The sequence below is a fragment of the Octopus sinensis genome, linkage group LG8 (assembly GCF_006345805.1).
Source record: "Octopus sinensis linkage group LG8, ASM634580v1, whole genome shotgun sequence".
NCBI classification, from domain to species: Eukaryota; Metazoa; Mollusca; class Cephalopoda; order Octopoda; family Octopodidae; genus Octopus; species Octopus sinensis.
Genome location: NC_043004.1, coordinates 63528735 through 63540916, shown reverse-complemented (window position 1 = coordinate 63540916; position 12182 = coordinate 63528735). Strand labels below are relative to the sequence as shown.

General features: G+C 38.5%; 1 protein-coding gene across 1 annotated transcript in view; it reads right to left on the bottom strand.

Annotated features, from left to right (window-relative positions):
• The window catches only part of LOC115214756 (neprilysin-2-like), a 214764-nt gene that overhangs the window by 137202 nt on the left and 65380 nt on the right, over nt 1-12182 (bottom strand). The gene's annotated exons all lie outside the window — the stretch shown is intronic.

The following is a 12182-nucleotide window of genomic DNA, read 5'->3' as shown; positions in this document are numbered from 1 at the left end:
CATATCGAGTATTTAACAAACGAAAAATATTTGAATGTGCTGTGCACATATAATTGCTTCTATTGTGCCTGCATGCTTGTTTCCATGTATATGTGTGTGTATGCGTATGTTTCCGTGCGTGCGTGTCTTTGCATTTATGTATGTATATATGTATGCACACACGCACACACACACACACACACACACATATATATATATACATACTATAATATCTATACTAATACTAATATATATATATATATATAAGTCCAAGAGAGTTAGAGGTTGTGAATCCAACCAACTAAGGGATAATATCTATCCAATATACTGCTGGTATACTCAATTATTAATACACAAGTGGTTTTTCGAATGTAACACATGGGTGAGGGTAAAAATTGTTTTACCCTTAATTCTTACGGCAATAAGTAAATGGAGGGGATTTAGTGGTGGTATTTATCAAATTTTAGACATTATTTTATGTCTATTTATTTATTTAAAAATCAAACAATTATAACAATATACATACATGTATAACATATTATGCTTTGTATATTGTTATAATTGTTTTGTTTTCTAAGAATAGATAGACATAATATAATGTCTATAAGTTGCTGTATATATATATATATATATATATATATATATATATATATATAAGTCCAAGAGAGTTAGAGGTTGTGAATCCAACCAACTAAGGGATAATATCTATCCAATATATCATTTATATATATATATATATATATATATATATATATATATATATATATATATATAAATGAATATATATCTAAATATATATATGCTTATAGATACATATATAATCAAGATATGAGATCCAGAGATTCTCAGTATAGAAAGAATTTGATAGGGTTCAAATCCTGCAAACTTATACTCCGATGTCTTTATGGGTGATCAATTGCGCTGTGTAAAGAATGGCTAGAAGAGGGATCAATTTGAGCGGATATGGAAACAATTATACGGATAAACAAATTACGTATGATAATTATAATAGCATTGGTGTTAAACACAAAATATGCATATATGTATGCATGCACATTTAAAGAAAGCTAAATGTGAAGGCTTTCCGACGATGCATATTGAAGTATAATTAAATGTATATGGATCATATTTACAATGAGTGCAAATGAGAAAATTAAAGGGGAGGACGTTCAATGTTATAAATCCAATAGCTATTTCGATGTGTTCTGAGGTCAGTCATAATGTTGGTAGATGTAACGCACACAATATGCATGCCGTAAAGGAATCGAGACTCCGTCACCAGGGTAGTAATCATTGTATTTAATACATATAAATTATGTTTTTTATGCGCTAGTAATAGATTCTAGTACTGAGAACAAAACAATGCATAGCTGCGTACACATAAATTATTTCTCAAAATATCTGCACTATGACAACATTTTGATTCACACGTCCGCCAGTTTTTAAGATAATCAAACCATATTTTCATCATTTTGAGCCACTTACCGAATAAGTATTGCTGCCAACATTAGTGAAAACCAGTTCATCCGTTTTCCAATAATTCTGCAAACACACAGACAATCAGAGAAAGACGAGGGATTACATTATCTCACGACAGAGAACAATAATATAAAGATGTATATCATTGGAATTGAGCAAGATAGAAAGAGCCAAATAAGATCAGGTCAAAATGTTGCTACAACTTTTGAAGTAATCTTTTTTTATACTAGACACAATCTGTTTTTATGCCGAAATGTAGCTAGGGACCTGTCCTTTCCAATAAATTTTAGAGTTTTCAATTTTGTTGAGAACTAAATTAGCAACAAAGCTCTGAATGTGATGCATATGAGTAAATTGCGAAGGCTGAGAAGGTGCTACCAGAAGTAAACATATCCTTACGGAGAGCAGCCACGGTGTATGGCATGGAGGGGAGATGTAAAAGTTTTCAAACACGGAGGCGCAAAAGAGAAAATTGGTGTGGTAGAGGGATGGAAATCTTATTGCATGCAGATTTAGCAACCGCACAAGAGATTCCAGATTTCATCAAGATCCCTGCAGCTAGCGGTAGAAAAGTCCAGATGTCACATGTGTTGCCAAACAAACCATTTAAAGGCTTTCTGCCTTAGACAATCAAAATATCTGAATGACCCGCTACTTTTAGACAAGTTCCGCATCGGCACAAGCGGGGTATCCAGCCGGTAGCTGCGACAGAGTATCCAGCCGGTAGCTGCACAGCTGCAGACACCACGAATACAACAACAACAGCTACAACAGTAGCAGGAATAAAAGAACCGTACAACAACAACAACATCAGCAGCTGCAACAAATGCGACAAGAACAGTACTAGCAGAGACAGATGGCCACTGGAGCAAAAAACGCAACAGCAACAGTAACACAAATTACAGCAGCATCGGCAAGGGGCAACAGCAACAACAACAACAAAAACAACAGCGAAAGCAACAGCAGCAAACAAAATAATCAATTCACTGACATCTATGCTTTCCACACACAAAACAGCAACCAAAACAACAGCATCAGTACCAATCAAAACAACCCAGTTCTCACACATAACTCGAACCAGCAACTACACAGCAATAAACACAAGCAATATGGAATTAATGGCACACATACAACACCATTCAGATATCACAAGCACAACCACACATAAAATTCAGATATCACAAACACAGCCACGCATAACATTCCTGCTAAACTAACACAACATATACAGCAAAATAAAAACAAAATAAGTTGGCGGTCTTCAGAAATGTTATAAACAAAAGGCTGTACAACGAACCGCTCGTGCAAGCAGCAAGAAATAGTAGCAACATGACACAATAACCGTCCCCAACCCCTTTCTATAACCTACCATAGCTGCAAGGGATGGAGTACACAAAGTCTTTGGTCATATTCTCTTCTATTGTTGGTTTTACTCGAAGGAGATATTTGTGAAGTGTTGTATTACTCTTGAATACTGTCCTGATGTCATATGGGCCGCATATCTTTTGTATCTTTTCGGAGAGGCCTTTGACATAGAGTAGACAGTCTGTGGAAAGTTTGTTGGCCTCATCCTCTCTCTTCTTCATAATTGGAGTGGATAGTAGACTTTGGGGTTAGTTGTTGCTTAACAGATGGTTATTGAGCTTGAGGTTACATCAACAACAAACAAGATGAGGACAAATATCGTCGAATGTAAATAAAATAAATAATATATATTATTATTGTTGTTGACGTTGTTATATGAAAACTAGTTGTACCTGTATTTCAAGGGGCCGGCTATGTCACTCTCTGTGTCACGCTGAATATCCCCGAGAACTACGTAAAGGGTGCACGTGTCTGTAGAGTGCTCAGCCACTTACACGTTAATTTCACGAGCAGGCTGTTCCGTTGATTCGGATCAACCGGAACCCTCATCGTCGTAACCAACGGAGTGCTTCCATATATGAAAACTCACCGCGTATTTTGCTGAGTATGATGGAAAATGTCAGTTGATCTCAGCCAGCAGATTAAGGTTACATATGTTAACTGGACATGCTTGGAGAACACTGCGAACAATTCTTGTAGTTCCAAGCAATGATGATTTTTATAAGTGTATAATCATCATTATTATCATTATTATTATTATTATTATTATTATTATTATTATTATTATTATTATTATTATTATTATTATTATTATTATTATTATTCAGTAGTTTTATTTTTATAGCGTGCTTTCACTTCACTACCGAGCGCCGCTCTGTGTGCCTTGGGTATGTGCTGTGATTTGTTGTGATGCTCTGATGGTTATTGTATGGAATGTGTTCTGCGTAGGATGTGTGCAGTGCCTAGTAGTGCAATTTTCTGTATGTTATATGTGTTTGTAAGTCCTGGTGTTTTTGTTATGTATTTGTCTGAATATTTTTTTATCATGCCAAATGCACCTACTATGATAGGATTTTTTTCTGTTTTCAGGTTCCACATTCTAGTTACCTCTATTTCCAGGTCTTTGTATTTTGAGAGTTTCTCCATTTCTTTTAGAGACACGTTGTCATCTGCCGGTATTGATACATCAATTAGAAAGCATTTATTTTCTTCATGATCTCTGACAACTATATCTGGTCTGTTGGCCTTAATTTCTGTGTGTATCGGCATATCCCAGAGTATGGTTGCTTTCTCGTTTTCTGTGACCTTTTCTGGTGCGTGCCTATACCATCTTTTTTCTGTTGTTATTCCATAATGTTGGCATAGCTTCCAATGTATGTAGGTTCCAACTCTGTAATGTCTGTGAATATATTCCTTCTTAGCCAGGACTGGGCAGCTAGAGATAATATGATTTATTGTTTCTTGTCCATCTCCACATATTCTGCAGTTACTTGTAATATTTCTTTTCATTACATGTTTTTGGTAATTTCTGGTGGGGAGGCTTTGGTCTTGTGCTGCAATTAAAAATCCCTCTGTCTCTGCTTTGAGTCCTGAGCTTCTCAACCATTGCTGGGATTTTTCTTTGTCTATTTCTTTTGCGTTTAGTTTAGTGCAGTATTTACCATGAAGGGGCTTTTCTTGACATCGTTTTATCATGGCTCGTTGCTGTTCTATTTTTAGTTTGGATTTCATTTGTTTTATAGCTTTTGTTGTTTCTTCATCTTCTTCTTCTTCTTCTTCTTCTTCTTCTTCTTCTTCTTCTTTGTGTTTATTAGGTGGTATGATTTCTTGTTTGTATTTGTCAGCTTCCTTAAATACTGAGAACAGTTTTTTGTTTTGCTCGTGTTTTGCCGCTATCTGGATCAGTTTTCCTTCCTTCTGAAGTAGGTATTTTTGCAGTCCTATGGTGGTTATTTTATAGTAGTTTTCCAGCTGTATAAGGCCTCTACCACCTTCTATACGTTGTATATATAGTCTTTCTATGTCAGATTTTGGGTGATGCATCCTAGATCTTGTCAGTATTTTTCTTGTTTTCCTATCTATTTTGGACAGTTCATTTCGTGTCCAGTTAAGGATATTGTAGCTGTAACTTATAACTGGGACAGCTAAAGTGTTGATACCTATTATCTTGTTTTTAGCATTGAGCTCTGTTTTTAGTATTGATCTAACTCGTCTATAATATTCTTTTTTTATTTTCTCTTTCATTTGTGTGTGTTATGTCTTATCTAGTTCATGGATTCCTAAGTATTTGTAAGTTTGGCTTTGGTCTAATTCTTTTATTTCATTGGTTTTATCTAGTGTGATGTTGTTACTCTTAACTAGTTTTCCTCTTTTCATGGTTACTTTGGCGCATTTTTTAAATCCAAATTTCATATCTATTTCTTTGGTAAATCCATGAACTGTCTTTAATAGTGTTTCCAGCTGTTTGTCATTTGCAGCGTATAGTTTTAGGTCATCCATATATAAAAGGTGGCTGATCGTTTTGCCGTAACATTTATATCCGCATCCAGTTCTATTTAGCATATCAGATAGAGGTGGAATATTCCTCTTCTAATGGGGATGTCTTTGGTTTTCATGAGTCCTTCTTTTGTTTGGAGATGTAGGACTGTTTGCCATTTATTCATAGAGTGCTCTATGAATTTTATGATTGTTGGTGCTACTTTGTTAATGGCTAGTGTTTCGAGGATCCATGTGTGGGGGATGCTATCAAACGCCTTTTTGTAGTCAATCCAGGCCATACTGAGGCCTTTCTTCTTTCTGTGGCTGTCTTCAGTTACGGCTTTATTAATCATTAGTTGAACTTTACAGCCATATGAGCCCTTGCGGCATCCTTTCTGCTCTTCTGGGAACAGTTTGTTTTCGTCCAGGTGCTTGTTCAGACTTTGCGATATCACTGCAGTAAATGCCTTGAACATAGTAGGGAGGCAGGTTGTTGGTCTGTAGTTTTCTGGTTTTGTTGTTTCATTTGATTTGGGAATTAAGATGGTTTTCCCCTTCGTGAGCCATTCAGGCATTGTCTCTGGCTCTGCTAGTATGTTGTTAAAGTTTTCAGCCAGCTTTTTGTGCATTCCTGTTAGATATTTCAACCAGAAGTTGGGGATCTTGTCATGCCCAGGTGCCTTCCAGTTGCTTAGTTTTTGCAGTGCCTGGGTGACCTCTTCAGTTGTTATGGGGGTCCAAAGTTGTTCAGATGCCGAGTTTGTTATTTTCATACTCCTTTTTTTTGGCTGTTCGTTCGCCGACCATATTTCTTTCCAGAATTCTTTCAATTTTTCTGCCGTTGGTGCTGCAGTGACTTCTATTTTATTTTTGCCCAGTTCTTGGCAGAACTTTTTGGGGTCGGAGTTGAACTTTTTGTTCTGTTCAAAGAAGCGTTGGCGTTTCTCGTACCGGCGGATCCTTTGAGCTTTGGCAAGGATATCATGCTTCAGCTTTTCTTTTATCTCCGGCAAATCTTTTTCTGTGATGTTATATTTGCGGAGCATTTTTGTTCTCTTTTTGTTGCTCAGTAGCGTTGCTTGTTTGCTGATTTCATTAAGAATCGACAGGTCTTTTCTAATTTTTTAAATTTTGTTTTGGATGTTATTTATCCACAGGGTTTGTTTGGGTGGTGGTACTCCTATTTGGGCGGGTTTGGGTGAGTATCCAGCTTCTTTTGTGGCTGCAGTGGCTGCTGCGTATATCAAGTCATTTAGTTCAGTGATATCACTTTTTTTTTGTTTCAGTGGCTAGTTCAGTGACGGCTAGGTTTATGCTGTTTATAATTGGTGTTGTTATTGCGTTTATTTTTATTTTTGGGAGGTATGGTCGGTGGTCCATTTTGAGCTCTGTGGTTTTTAGTTCTTTGATTATTTTATTTTTTATATTATCATAATCATTAGGCTCCCCTTATTATTATTATTATTATTATTATTATTATTATTATTATTATTATTATTATTATTCGTCCCAAGGTAACGTGGTGGTGGAACAATGTTGTAGACAGGGCTATTAGAGAAAGAGACAGGCTTGGAAGGACTGCAAGAATGGTGGTAGCAGGGAATTGTATCAGACTGCAAAAAGGGAAGCTAGAGGTCTAAAACAGGTCCAATGTTCTGCGCCGTGAGGACCAAAGACTGGAGGTGTTTCGTGTTGCAAGAGAGAGATTGTGATGTGGTAGGAGAGAAGTGTGTTCGCATGGAAAATGGTTCACTTGCGCTAAATGAGGATGCAAAGAGAGAGGTTTGGAGACGCCACTATGAAATGTTGCTGAATAAAGAAAATGAATGGGATAAAGAGAGTCTGCCGAATGATGACCCAACAGAGGGACCAGCTATCCGAGTTGACAGTTTCTTGGTAGGTAAGGCAATTAGAAGAATGAAGACAGGGAAAGCCCATCAGGTATCACTGGAGAGATGCTCAAAATATCTGGTAGTGTCGGCTATAGCCTAGTCACCCTTATAGTTAATCAGGTGATACACAAAAGAGTCATACCCAATGACTGGTGTAGCAGCATAATAGTCAACTGCTACAAAGGTAAAGGTGACGCCCTAGATACAAATAATTACAGAGGTATCAAGCTGTTGGATCAGGTAATGAAGGTTACGGAGAGGGTCATAGCCCAACTAATTAGAGAGAGAGTTAGTTTAGATGAGATGCAGTTTGGGTTCGTGCCAGGGAAAAGTACCACTGATGCTATATTCCTGGTAAGGCAGCTGCAGGAGAAATACCTAGCCAATGATAAGCCCCTGTACCTGGCTTTTGTTGACATGGAGAAAGCCTTCGACAGGGTTCCCCCGATCCCTTATCTGCTGGTCAATGAGGAAACTAGGGATAGATGAATGGTTAGTGAGAGCTGTGCGAGCCATGTACAGGGACGCTGCTAGTAAGTTGAGGGTTGGCAACCAGTACAGTGAAGAATTCCGGGTAGAGGTAGGGGTCCACCAAGGCTCAGTCCTCAGGTCCCTCCTATTTATCATAGTCCTCCAGGCAATAACGGAGGAATTCAAGACAGGATGCCCCTGGGAGCTCCTCTATGCTGATGACCTGGCTCTAATTGCTGAGTCACTACCTGAACTGGAGAAGTTTCAGGTGTGGAAGCAAGGATTAGAATCGAAGGGCTTAGAGTCAATCTAGCTAAAACCAAAGTCCTAATAAATAAGAAGGTAGACAAATCACAAACGCCTTCAGGTAGATGGCCCTGCTCGATCTGTAGAAAAGGTGTAGGTAGAATCTCTATAAGATGCACTAAGTGTAAGCTATGGACACATAAGAGGTGCAGCAATGTCAAAGGAAGGCTAACTAGGAAGATAGTTTGTGTATGTGGCAGAGGCTCAGGAGCAATAAACACTGAAAATAATCTGAGACCAACTTCTGCCACTTTCCAGGGAGAAAAACTAGAAATAGTTGATAGCTGCTGTTACCTAGGTGACCAAGTCAGTAGCGAGAGCGGGTGTGCTGAAAGTGTAACTGCTAGAGTAAGAATAGCTTGGGCAAAGTTCAGAGAGCTCTTATCTCTGCTGGTGACAAAAGGCCTCTCGCTCAGAGTAAAAGGCAGACTGTTGGACGCGTGTGTACGAACAGCCATGCTACATGGCAGTGAAACATGGGCCGTGACTTCTGAGGATATGCGTAAGCTTGCAAGAAATGAAGGCAGTATGCTCCGATGGATGTGTAATGTCAGTGTTCATACTCGACAGAGTGTAAGTACCTTGAGGGAAAAGCTGGGCCTAAGAAGCATCAGATTTGGTTTGCAAGAGAGACGTTTGCGCTGGTATGGTCATGTGGCGAGAATGGATGAAGATAGTTGTGTGAAAAAGTGCCACACCCTAGCAGTTGAGGGAACCTGTGGAAGAGGCAGACCCAGGAAAACCTGAGACGAGGTGGTGAAGCACGACCTTCGAACTTTAGGTCTCACTGAGGAAATGACTAGAGACAAAGACCTCTGGAAGTATGCTGTGCGTAAGAAGACCTGGGAAGACAAGTGAGACCATAACCCGTGGCCTTCTACACGAGATGTAGCCAGTCCACTTATGCATATCTTCCCTTCGTGGGACACAAAACTCTACTTGTGAAGACCTGTTGAGGCAAGTCAGAATCAGAATCAGAATCGATCAATGGAAATTGCAGCTGAGATTCCAGTGCCGGTGGCATGTAAGAGAACCATCCGAACGTGGCCGTTGCCAGCGCCGTCCCATCTGGCCTCGTGCCGGTGGCACGTAAAAAGCACCATCCGTTCGTGGCGGTTGCCAGCCTCGCCTGGCCATTGTGCCGGTGGCACATAAAAAGCACCATCTGATTGTGGCCGTTTGCCAGACTTGTCTGGCACCTGTGCCGGTGGCACGTAAAAAGCACTCACTACACTCATGGAGTGGTTGGCGTTCGGAAGGGCATCCAGCCGTAGAAACATTGCCAGATCAGACTGGCTTCCCAGAAACAAGTTGAACCGTCCAACCCATGCTAGCATGGAAAGCGGACGCTAAACGATGATGATGATGGTTATTATTATTATTATTATTATTATTATTATTATATTTGCTGTGGAATTGTATGCACATGTTTACGAAGAGGCTACGTAAATGTGTGTTATAATTATTGTTTTTGGTGGTTAGTGTTTGTTTCAACTCGTTGTTTGGAACACCAGGAATCTCTTGCCTGGTGCTCTGTGGTTGTTTTTGCCTCGTAAGGGGCAATATTTTTGCCTTCATAAAACGCTCAACTATTTTGAAACACAGCAAACATACATTCAAAATGGCCTAACTATCTGTCATTACCGCAGCATTGAGAAGGGGGCCGTATCTCCCACCAACCATCCCTCAGGTGAAGAAAATTTCCCTCTTCCTCCGTCGCCATCTTACCTTGTACCCTATGCGACGAAGTCTGTCAGCGATGACAACTGCAGCAACAATGAGAATGATCTGAAGTATGAAAGAGCGCGGGAAATCAGCAGGGTCAACATCACCACATCCGCCACCACCATCGCTAGTAGCAGCAAGAAAAATAGCAGCAAAAATAGTGAGATAGACAAAAACAAAAGTAACTTTATTCTCACCATCACTAATAGTTGCAGTACGAAGTTAAGCAGAGAACATACTAAGAACGAGCCAGTACAACCAAAAACAGTACTGAGATAAGAACAGGGGAGCGGTTAACGACAAAAGCAATGCAAATGGATTTTAGTGAAACCGAGAAGCTTGAGGCCATCAACAGCAGCAACAGCTGGAACAATGGCAAAGACTACTACAGCAACGGCAGCAGCAACAGCAACGATGGCAGCGATGAGGGTGTTCAGAGGCGACTCCGTGCAATGCTTGGAGGAACACAAGCGTTTCCTTCGCTGGTGCTACCAGATCATCTCTTTAGCGAGTGAACTTCTCTGAGGGGGAAGTAAAAATGCTAGTGGACAGAGACGAGCTGGCTGCCAAGCTAAATATGTCAATGGAAATTATCCCCCGAAAAAACGAAAAAACACAAAAACGAAAACAAATCTATGGACAAATAGTAACAAACGTCAGCTACACCAACAGTAGAGTGGAAATAAAGCCAGCAAGATAATTACACCCGAAACAGATACTGCATCACGACCACTGCTACAAACACCTGAAACACTAGCTCAAACAACCACACCACAACACACACCCATCCCACACACACAACATCTCTCTCTCTCTCTCTCTCTCTCTCTCTCTATATATATATATATATATATATATATATATATATATATATATCTTACACTGTTTCGATATTGAATTACTTACAAGACATTCTCAGAATATATATCCTCGTTATTCAAGATCAGTGTATTTTAAATATAAATATTTCATTTGACAATACTTACGTGATGCTGTGCGCATGTACCTTATGGCATTTAGCAAAGTCTCCGGAAAGGGATCATATACTTCATCTAGTGCTGAACACCACGACTGTGACAACTTTCCAAAACTTGTGTTCATTTTCGTTCACGTAAGAAGTTCGTCCCGATTGTTCTCAACAGAGAGCAAAACAATCTACATGCCTCTTTTTAAGTAGTGGCAGCAGTCAGCATTTACACGAAAGAGATGACACTCACCAGATACTTTCTTTCTCAATACTCATCGAACTTATGCGAAACATTTGTTTGGAGATGCTTGAAGGTTATGTCGACATCAATAAGTTTCTTGATGTACAGGGATGTGTTCAGAAAAACTATGGCGTGGTTGCGCCGATGGTGGCCTTAAAGAAATTTGGACTGCGGTCAGCATCTGACTAATTCTACTTGGATCTGTATTCCGTCGGAGCATTCCATCGGAGATGCTCCAACTAAGATCAATATCTGCATGGACTGGATACTTGTCTGTATGGTGGAACATCGAATTCCGGTCCGAATATTTATGACACTAAGATTACAGTTCTGGATTTTGCAGATGATGAGTTAATGTTAGAGAGCTTCTCGAGGTCTTCAGGAGGGCTCTTCTCTCACTATGTTGAAGAAGCGGAATCTATTTGCATTAGAATTTCTGTGGACAAAATCCACTCTTCTGTTGGTTTCCTAAGCGACTCCACCTCCCATTTCTCTCTTGTGGGTGAGAATGTCGGAACTGAACGCGTATGTCAGTAGCGTAATGAACTGCAGCTTTAGTTGTGAGTCGGGATTCCTGAAAAAAATCGTGCTAATATCTAAGCTTGTAGACAGAAGTTAGAATCATCATTTGCCTGATCCCCAGTCATGCTCTACCATTTAAAGACGCAGCCCAAGTCATTTAGAAGCATATATATATATATATATATATATATATATATATATATAATATATATATATATATATATATATATATATATATATATATATATATATACATATATATATATATATATATATATATATATATATATATTTATTATATATAAATTTAAATAATAAGTGTGAAAAATTGAATATTAACTTAATATCAATTTAAAACCAGTGACCTAGCATATCAAAATTCTGAAGATTCAGAAAAAATTATATTTCATACATACATACATACATACATACATACATACATACATACATACATACATACATACATACATACATACATACATACATACATATATACATATATATATATATATATAATATATATATATATATATATATATATATATGAAAAGGAAATGGAAATTAATTAAAATTTTCACTTTCAGTGGCCTAACCTGTAAAAATTTAGTCCAAAGACTATGTATTAATCATAAAATACACTGTACATTTAAACACATAAGGAATCCAATCGTGGGATTGAAAAGTTGTCTTTTTTTTACTGCCGGCCAAGGGCTACGTCTGCGCAGTAGGTTTTGAAAAAATTAGGATCTATAAACAA